The sequence below is a fragment of the Xenopus tropicalis genome, chromosome 8 (genome assembly GCF_000004195.4).
Source record: "Xenopus tropicalis strain Nigerian chromosome 8, UCB_Xtro_10.0, whole genome shotgun sequence".
Taxonomy (NCBI): domain Eukaryota; kingdom Metazoa; phylum Chordata; class Amphibia; order Anura; family Pipidae; genus Xenopus; species Xenopus tropicalis.
Window position 1 is genome coordinate 83798342 of NC_030684.2, and position 10847 is coordinate 83809188.

The window sequence follows — 10847 nt, forward strand, 5'->3', positions numbered from 1 at the left end:
CCCACGTGAATAAATATGCCCAATCACAAACCTGCAACGCCCCTTCTGCTTTCAGCCGATGTGTGACAAGCTCAGCTTGTTGTCTGTGTGTAATGGGGGGAGGGGGGAAGGGGCAGGCAGGCATGCACGGGAAAGCTTAAGCTGACCTGCTATTTAATTCTTAGTGGGAAGAGCAGAGAGGTGGGGGCACAGTCCTTTGAAGTAGGCAGGCAATGGAAAGATCAAGCCTGCCTGCTATCTAGTTCACAACGCCATGCAATGCTATGGGAGGGAGGGGGAACTCTTTGAAGCAAACGGTAAGCTGAATCCTCCCAGTTTATGACGTAGTCCTTTTGACAGATTGAGAAGCTACAGTCGGGCTGGCTGCCAGACAGTCGGGTTCAGGATCTTCAGTAGGATTTATGTAAAGAAGCAGGACTTTTAGGAAAAAAACAGTCAACATGACCTATAGGTAGGTTTGGAAGTAGGTTCATATTTTTATAAGAAATTTTTTGGTGTCAGTATCACTTTAAAAGCATGAGAACTTAAAAGCAAATGAGAAATATTTACTAACATTTACAACTAGTGATGAGCGAATCTGTTCCGTTTCGCTTTGCCAAAAAATTCGCGAATCTTTAAAAAGATCCGCGAAACGGCGGAAAATTCGCGAAACGGCGAAAATGTCATGCGACAAAAAAAATTTGTCGCCCGCGGCTATTATTTTGTTGAGCGGCTATTGTTTCGTCACCCGCAGCTATTATTTTGTCGTGCGGCTATTGTTTCGTCACACGCGGCTATTGTTTCGTTGCGCGGCTATTGTTTTGTCGCCCGCGGCTATTATTTTGTTGCGCGGCTATTGTTTCGTTGCACGCAGCTATTGTTTCGTCGCGCAGCTATTGTTTCGTCACCCGCGGCTATTATTTTGTTGCGCGGCTATTGTTTCGTCGCCCGCGGCTATTATTTTGTCGCGCGGCTATTGTTTCGTCGCACGCGGCTATTATTTCGTCGCCCGCGGCTATTATTTTGTCGCGCGGCTATTCTTTTGATGCCCGCGACAATTCTTTTTTGACGCCGGCGACAAATTTTAGACGTGCAGCAAATTCTTCCGTTTCGTGAAACAATCCGCCAATGGCGAAACGCGGAAATTCGCCGCGAATCCATGCCTGGCGAAACATTTCACCCATCACTATTTACAACATTTATCACCCTCTCTATGTACTATCTGGGATTTTGCCAGATCTAATACTTCATGCTGTAATGAGAAATTTGATTCGATAAAATCTTTTTTGTATTGTTCATTCATCTACTTCAACTGAACTGATGGCCATGTATTTCAATGAGAATAAAAGTCTTTCTGGCACCAGACTTTATCCTAATGTGACCAGATCACTTAAAAATTTAGGGACACATCTAATAAATCTATTTAAACTTCAATTAGTGCAGCCCTGCTAGCTGGATTTTTTAGATGTGTCCCTGAATTTTCACGTGATCTGGTCACCCTACTTTTTCCACTGGATGTGCATGCATCATTCCTTTTCAACAGTCTTATTGTATTTGCTGACAAATATGTAGTTTACATATCTGATTTTTATATCAGTTCTATTGTTTCTGACCCATGCAACCACGTGTGACTTGTAGAACGTGATTTATTGATCTGCCTCATTCTACAGAATCTCCTGTTCAATTTGTCAAGTAGAGCTTAAATAATGTAAGGATAACAAGTGATATACGCCTTAATATCTGAAGCAGAGTTGTTGTGTAAAATGTTTGCTAACCAGACCATATCTTTCACTCAGTCTTTGAGTGGTATGGGGATTGTGCCACTAGGTGGCCCTAAAGGTCCACAAGTCACAGACTCAATCTCTCTTTTTCAGTGAGTCTCAAATCATCTCATGTCTTTGTGTATAGCTCAGACAGACTGATTTGCTCTGACAGCCTGTGATGAGAAGGGAGGCTGGAGAATGCAGGAGCCACCTGTAGAAACAGCTCTGCTAAGGCTGAATTAGAAATATATAGCACAAAAATAATAACAATCACAGGCTCTGCTGCCAATAACTGGGTTTCTAAATGTAAGGCGACTAGGGAATCTGGACTGACGTATAATATCTTACTGTGCTTATTTTTGTACTGGAGGGCACAAAGGGTAAGAAAGATTTTTTACTTTGATGGAATTTTTTATGCCTACTTTAGGGATATGGATGCTTAGCCTTATAACTGTATTCTATTAATTGCCAATGTTATCAGAGAAGCACACAAAAAAATATATTTAGATATTACAATTGTAATAGAAATTTCAGTAACAATGACAGCTTACTTTTATCATATTGCCATGTCTCTGCTTTTCCTTCCAAACCTAAGATGAGGCACAGTGTTTTAGAAAGGGATAGGACCTCTGTGTACCTTACTTTACTGCGTGGCACTACTGCCCTTACAGAGCCCTGGCCTCCTCCACTATGCCTCTCCATTCTTCCCGATTCAATGCATGCTGATGCCAGTTATGTAACCCCATAGTTCTCAAATCATCTTCCACAACGCTCAGCCATCACTTTCTTGACTGTCCTTTGAGTCATTGCCCCTCAGGCCTTTGAAGATAGAGACCTTCCTCCTTCACTCCTTTCCCATATGTTCCAGATAGCCAGCCCAGCAGAGCCTTACGATCTTGGTGATGGAGGTTATGCAGGAGTCGCCCTATACAGCTCTGCGTTTATACAGATTTGTCTTACTCTCTGAACTTGGATCAGACCATATATGCTCGTCCAAAGTCGCCATCATCCCAGGCATCACTCCACAGGCCTAATGATGGTCTTGTAGATATACAGCATCTTCTTCACATTCCAGGTCAAAAGCTGTGACTTCAACAGGTGCGTCTGTTGCCACATTAAGTTTGGCCTTAATTGTTAAGTGGGTTTCGTACCTCCCTGTAATCTGGGATGTCAGATACCCTTTCAAAGCTGTAGTCCCCTAACCAAATCAAGCCCAGCCCTGCTTGTTCTTCCCTCTTTGTCATGAATATGTACTCAGTCTTCTGCATGTTGACTACATGTCCTGCTTGCCCAGACGCCTCTTCCAACTTTTTGACTGGCTTAACAGGTCCTCATAATCTGCAAAGGCCAGCACCTGCACCGTTCTATTCATAGGAGTGCCCCCTGAGTTTATCTCAATGCTACACACCAATTTCTCCAAGGCGAAGTTGCAAGATAATGAGTCATCTTCTCTCAGGCCCCTTCTGACTTGGACCTCCCTGCACACCCCATTCTACATTTTATTTTGCTTCGAGTGTTCCACAATGTTATCTAAACAAGCCACAATATTTTCTAGATATTCCAAGTGAGGCCAGCGTCATCAACAGGTACCTGCAGTCTACGCTGTCATAGGACTGTTTATAGTCAATGAACAGCTGATAGGCAGGAGGTCTGTGAGCAATTGCTTAAATGATTCCAAACAATTATATAGTAGATTGTGGGTATCACTAGTACCAGCAAAAAAAATTGTCTGGCTACTATGGCATGTTATATTCCATGGCTCTGATCTAGTCCAGGCAAGCCCCTGATCCACATGTAACCTCCCCAACTTTAGGGTTATCCCTGTCCCTTTTATATCAATGAACTAGTGCAGTCCTGCATCAGGTGGACAGTTGAGTAGCATAGGGGTTAATTTATTATGGCTTCAGAGGCAAGAGCTAAAGCTCTTAGGGCAAAATTTCACTCTTGTTTGCTTATTTACCCAGTGTTCATTTTTGGGGCATTGCTGCACATGATGCATTGTGATTTAAAATTCAGCATAAGGTGGTATGGCAGGTGGTATGGGCACTCTGCACCAACCGGCATTCCCTAACATGCATCTGAATAATGTCTATGTGCTTCCCCTAGACTGCCTCTCATCTGAAGGCAGATTCTGTTAATGCCTTTAAAGGTGGGCATATATGTTAAGATCCACTCGTTTGGTGAAGTCACCAATCAAGTGGATCTTCTCCCGATATGTTCACCTTAGGTGGGCAATATTGGGCTAATTTGATTGTTTGGCCTTGGGCAACGGGGGACATAGGAACCATTGGACTGAGGGCTGCCTCAACCTGATGCTGTTCCTGATTAGATGTGTTATGTTTGATAGCCAAGAAGGAGTAGGGTATAACAGTGCTTTATTAGCAGGTTCATGCAGCCATTACATAACACAGGAACTTCAACTCTAACACTTTTAGTAGCCTAGAAAGTACTATGCATGCACAGTATTAATGTGCACTGAGTTTGTTCACAGTGACACCTACAGGCCATTTGTATAAACACCACATATTCCCCCTATAGTAGGAAAGCATTTTTTTCAGTACAGTAAATGTAATAAACAACAACTATGACATAGTATGCATCTTAAAGCCATATTATGCATATTTCACATAACATAGTCCTTGGTCCATGCAGGTTGTTTTCTGTTTCTTTCAGGCCGCCTTATAGGTTCACTTTGCTCAGGCCTATCACAGGTAATATCAGGAGTAGGAATACATCCTTCATCAAATGGGACTTCTGCAAGGTCATGTCTAACAGGAGCAAGACGACTGGCATTCCATATGCGTCCATCAGACAGTTCGTATGTGTATGGACCTCGCTGGCATCTCACTTCAAGTGGTGTAGTAAATTTGGACTGTCCTTGTTTCAGTAGTCCTGGCTTTTTAACTCGGACTAGAGATCCAGGCTGAAAATGTACTTCTCTTGCACCACGTTTTCTGTCAGTATAAGCCTTGCATTTGGCTTATTGACGTTTAACAATGTCAGCAGTAGATAATTTTGTAGCCAGAGCATGTTGTGGGAATTTGATGTCTGCAACATGTAACTTAGTGCGCATCTGTCTGCCATGTAGTAATTCAGCTGGAGATGCTTGGGTTGTTGCATGGCAGGTTGCTCTGTAGTTATGTAAGAACTCTGTTGTAAATGCTTTCCAAGACTTCCCAGTAAGATTTGCTGTTTGTAGCGCTTCTTTTAGACTTCTGTTGAATCGCTCAATTTCTCCATTTGCTTGTGGGTAATACACAGAAGATTTCCTATGCACAATATTCCTCTCTCTCAGGAAGAATTCAAACTCAGATGAGACAAATTGTGGCCCATTGTCTGATATTAGCTCCTTTGGGTTACCTTCTCTGCTGAAGACTGTAGACAGAAATGTTATTACTGTAGCTGACGTTATATGAGACACAAATGCAATTTCTGGCCATTTACTGTAATAGTCTATCAAAGTTATAGCAAATCTGCAGTCTATAGTAGCATCTGTAAAAGGACCCACAATATCAATAGCAAGTTTTTCCCAGGCTGAATCAGGAAATGGTACTAGCTGAAGTGGTGGTGTATATGTGATAGCTGTTTTGTCATGATTCTGACAAGTAACACAAGAGTGAATGGCAGTTACCACATCGGCATCCATTGCTGGCCACCAGTATAGTTCTCGTAGTCTTTGTTTTGTACGTACAATTCCTTGATGACTCTCATGTGCAAGTTGTATGAACTTTTCCCGCAAAGTACCAGTAAGCGATGAGATCCTCGAACAACATAGTCATCTACTAAGGACAGTTCATGTCTAATCCTGTAGTAAGGTTGAAGATCAGGGCTGACTTTCTTCTCCGAATTTGGCCATTTGCTTTGTAAGATGTCCCATATTTTTTCTTGAACTGGACATGTGAGACAAGCTTGCTTAAAATCAGCAGCTGTAACTGTAGATGATAGTATATCGTCAGTCAATGCCATGACTTCTATGTCCTCCTCCAGTGTATCAGTAGCTGCAGGTAAAGGTAAACGTGACAAACAATCAGCAGTAACATTTTTCAAACCTGGTTTGTACTGTATTTTGTAGTTGAAACTCAGTAGCCTTGATGACCATCTAGCTATACGCATTCCAGCTCTTCCTAGTCCCTTTGTTGTAAGCAGTGTAGTTAAAGGGCTATGATCAGTGCACAATGTAAATTCTCTACCCCATAGGTAGGTTCTCCATTTTTCTGTTGCCCAAACACATGCTAGAGCTTCTTTTTCAACCGTTGAATACTTGCGCTCTGCCTCTGTAAGTGTTCTGGATGCAAATGCAACAGTTTTCTCTAACTGATCGGCATGGATCTGTGTGAAGACTGCACCAACGCCATAGTCTGAAGCATCTGTAGTAACCATAGTTGGTAGTGCAGGATCAAATAAAGCCAGCGATGGACTGTTCACAATTAACTGTTTCACTGTTTCAAAGCTATGCTGAGCAGTCTCTGACCAAACCAGACTTGAAGTTCCACGTAATAGTGCTCTAAGTGGCTCCACAACTGAAGCATAGTTTGGAATAAACTTAGAATACCATGAAGTAAGACCTAGGAAAGCTCGTAAGGTCTGGAAATCCGATGGAGTAGGTGCTTGTGTAACAGCGTTGACATGGTCAGGGTCAGGCAGTAGTCCATTTTGTGAAATTATATGACCCAGAAATGACAGCTGAGTTTGTCTGGAGTGACATTTGGAATGATTCAGTTTCAGTCCTGCAGAATCAATACGTTTCAGAACCTTTTTAAGGTACTTGTCATGACTATCCAAAGTTGGAGCATAGACAATTATATCATCCAAGTAGCATTGTACACCAGGTATGTCATGGAGGATAGAAGACATCAGTCTTTGAAAACAACTGCTAAAGCAAGTCCATAAGGTACACGCTTGAAACGAAACAAACCATCATGGGTGATAAATGCAGTGAGGTCTCTGCTTTCCTCATGCAGTAATACTTGATGATAAGCACTCTGAAGATCCAGGGTAGAAAAGAATTTTGCTCCTCTGAGTTCTGAAAATATTTCCTCTATGTGTGGCAAGGGGTGATTATCAATAACAACTGCTTTATTAGGTTCACGCAGATCAACACATAATCGAATACCTCCTGTTTTCTTCATTGTTACAACAATGTTCACACATTCAGAGGATTCTGATTTTTCAATCACATCTTGCTCTACCAGTTTCTTTAGTTCCTGGGAGACAGACTCTCTTATAGAGTAGGGTAATCGCCTCAATTTCTGACGTACTGGCTTTACATCTGGTCGCAATTTTACTTTGTGTACAAAGTTCTTTGCACAGCCCAGTGGAGTGTTGTTTTGTGTTGCAATTTTAGACACTGGCTGTGAGGGAGGTACTGGTGCTATAGTAATGCAGCCATCAACTAATTGTAGGTTTAATGCAGCAAATAGATCCCTTCAAAGTATAGCAGTACCATTATTCACAATGTAAAAGTCGCATTTTGCTGTATTTGATTCAAATTGTACACTGTCACTTGCAAGCAACCAAGGACAGGAATTGGATCCTTTAAGTAACTGACCAGTCTCAGAGCAGGTGCAACAAGCGGATCTTTTGCAAAGTATTTCAAGTAAATATCCTCTGGTAGTATAGAAACAGCTGAACCTGTATCAAGCATCAGGTTAATGGTTTCTCCTTTGTCAGTAGAAGCAGTACTGACATTAACAGTGCATAGAAACTTGTCTGGAATAGATGTACCACCTTTAGCCACACTTAACACAGTAACATTTGGAGCAGTAACTTCATGAACATCTTTAGCAGAACTACGGCAGATTTTAGCAAAATGTCCTACCTTTTTGCATTTGCGACACTGTGCAGCTTTTGCAGGACATGCAGCATAATTTGCAGTGTGTTGTGTTGAACCACAGCAGAAGCAGTATTTTTTTATTTGTATCTGATGTATGGTTTTGCAGTGTAGGTGAATCCCTTTCCTTAGCACTGTATTTTGCATGTGAATGTGCCTTATTAGGCCCTGTTGCTGAATTCACAGCCTGTACATTCCCAGTAGTTCCCTGACTGAGAGTTTTAGCCTCTGCCACTGCTGTTTCAATTTGGCTAGCAATTGTAATATCCTTTGCAAGGGTTAAATCATGTTCCAGGAGCAGTCTCTCTCTAATGCGAGGTGAATTTGTTTTTTCCACTATTTGGTCTCTTAGCATTTCATCTGTGAGATTCCCAAACTCACATGTAACAACCAGCTCTCTTAAAGCTGCTACAAATTGTTCTGTGGATTCGCCATTACGCTGTCCACGTTGGCGAAATTTATATCTTTCAGCAACCACATTTACTTTTGGCACAAAAAAGTTCTTTATAGCAGTAAGAGCTGTTTCATAAGTATTATCAGCTAATGGTAATGTATAGAATATCCGCTGTCCCTCTGCTCCCAGGCAGTGAATAAGTAAGGCATGCTTTCTAGCATCAGAAATCTCCCCTTGGTCAGTAGCAATAATGTAATTTTCAAACATACGAATCCAAGCAGTAAAACTCATGGTAGGCTCACCAGGGTTTGGAAGAAACGGTGCAGGCTGCTGCAGGGATAGAAGAGACATCCTCGTCGCCAATTTGTTGTGTTTGATAGCCAAGAAGGAGTAGGGTATAACAGTGCTTTATTAGCAGGTTCATGCAGCCATTACATAACACAGGAACTTCAACTCTAACACTTTTAGTAGCCTAGAAAGTACTATGCATGCACAGTATTAATGTGTACTGAGTTTGTTCACAGTGACACCTACAGGCCGTTTGTATAAACACCACAAGATGGGATAATCAAACTTGCCCAATCGACACCTAGCCGATTTTCTGCCAGAGATCGATTGGCAAGATCCATCAGGCAGGCCCCATACAGGGACAGATAAGCTGCTGGTATAAAGGACTCAAATTGGCATCTTAAATCTGTGGTCACATTAAGAGTGGCTTGGACAATTTCTTGTACAGGCATAATATCCAAAGTTATTGTGACTTTTAGTTCAACTGCTACTGACATACTGCAAGCCATTTTCTTGGGGCAACTCTAGCACTGTTAGGTTTTATATAATCTTACATACTGTATATAATTCCTTATCTCTTGATTAACTCTCGAGTGTTATAGTACACAGTGACATATCAGAAATCTTAGGATAGAATAAGGCTCTGTAGATCCGAGGGTTAAATCTTTATTTAATTTCATGCTTTCTCAGTTTATTGTGCTTGAAATGTAATAAATAGTGCAGAGGAAGTAGCAACCAAAGCATATGTTCAGGCAGTATTATAAAATCTATAATCTATAATCGCAGAATCCTGTATCTTGCTGAATAGGTAATCTTGCCTTCATCTTGAAAGATTAAAATAAGAAGACTTCGCTAGGAACTGACATACTCTTGAGCAGTGTAGCATGAGGGACTTCAGGTGCCATCCTGAAGCATAAAGAATCCCTGCTTTTTTATCCAAAGTCAGACCCCTACTCTCAGCCACAGTGCTAAGTACAAAACTGGTCAATTGCAGCAGAGATGTCCTACCAGTTGTAGTAGGTGTTGGTTCTCCATGAATTCTGATAACCTCCAAGCCCTCTTGTGGTGTCCCACACATGTCTAGGGAAAGCAGTAAACATTAACTACCCATTATACTTATGAATGTTTAGTTTGTGATACAATGGGAGAAATGTGTTACAATGCCATCAGCACTTACATTTTTCTTGTTAAGGCTACAGTCTAACATAGTTATGTAAAAATGGAGTCACAGCTGAAAGGAGGTGGGTATATGTTGTTCCTTTACTTCAGTTATTTTCCTGCACTGCCTCTCTCTTTTTTTGGCTCTTGGGCAGTGTCATCCCCTGAGTAGCTGTCACTTGTCATTTTGACATGCAATGTAATCCTGGGAGGCAGATGGAGCTCTTGGAATGAGAAAAATTAATTAGTGAACATTTGATTCACAGAATCAGCTGATGAGCATATTTATCTTTTCTATTTCTATCTTTTCTATCTATTGTTTCTATCTTTTTTTGCAAACCTGTATGGTAAGGCCCTATTACTTTACATCCTGCCATGTTCCCATTGATAATACTCTGCTTTCTACAGCTATAGATAATTAAAATGCTACTTTGCACCTAACATGGGTTAAATGCAGAGTTATATAGGATAAAATGATGAAATAGATTAATCAAGGCTGGTCCTGTTGTTTGGTTTTAATGATACAGAGAAATTACATATTTTTTGTTTTTGTCAGAAAAATTCTTGTTTGCATCTGAGAAGCAATAGAGTTGCCAACTGATCTCGTGCATTAGGGTTTGAGACTTCAGAACTGTTTAAAACCATATTCCCTCACCCCCAAATCCCCTTGCCCAGAGTGCCTTAATTTCATCTGCCGATTCCTACTTAAGGATTCTAGGTCACCAATCACAAATTCCCAATATGTTATCTCTCATGGAACAGGAATTTATAGCAATATACTGACGCCTTGCATTAACACCTTAATTGTCTTACTTGTAGGTACTGTAAGTACAAGAGGTGTTTTATGAAACACGATGCTACCTTTATTTTATAAGCTATACTAATGGTCAGAGAAACAGTTAATAAACGTATCATTGAAATGCTATTTATTTAGTATGATGCACATGCTGAACCTTAGAAGTAGATTTTGTTTACATGAAAAATGTTTTGACATTTATAGATACAGTTTCAGAATTTTATCTTCCTATAGGAGATTATCTAATATGTTGATGCAGTTGACTACATTAAATTAATTTATATAAAAATTTTACCCTTGGAAAAGATAATTGCTGCAGCATAGAATACACTGTGGTATAAATGCAACAGATACTGTAACAGTTTACTGAACATGTACTGTACCATGTATACTAACACCTCAGATAACTGTTCTGCTGAAAATGCTTATGGAAGAGCTCCATTCATGGAATATGTGGTTTCAGATGTCTACAGAGAATATAGTTTTATGTTAATAAACCCATCTGTCTTTTCAGTTTAGAGTTAAAAAGCATCACTGGCAGTTTGAAATACTTATTAAAAAATATTTTCTTCAAATCCTCCTTATTAAAACAAGCTAAAAACAGTCTTTAAACGGCACTGTTACAGTCGCTGCATTTCC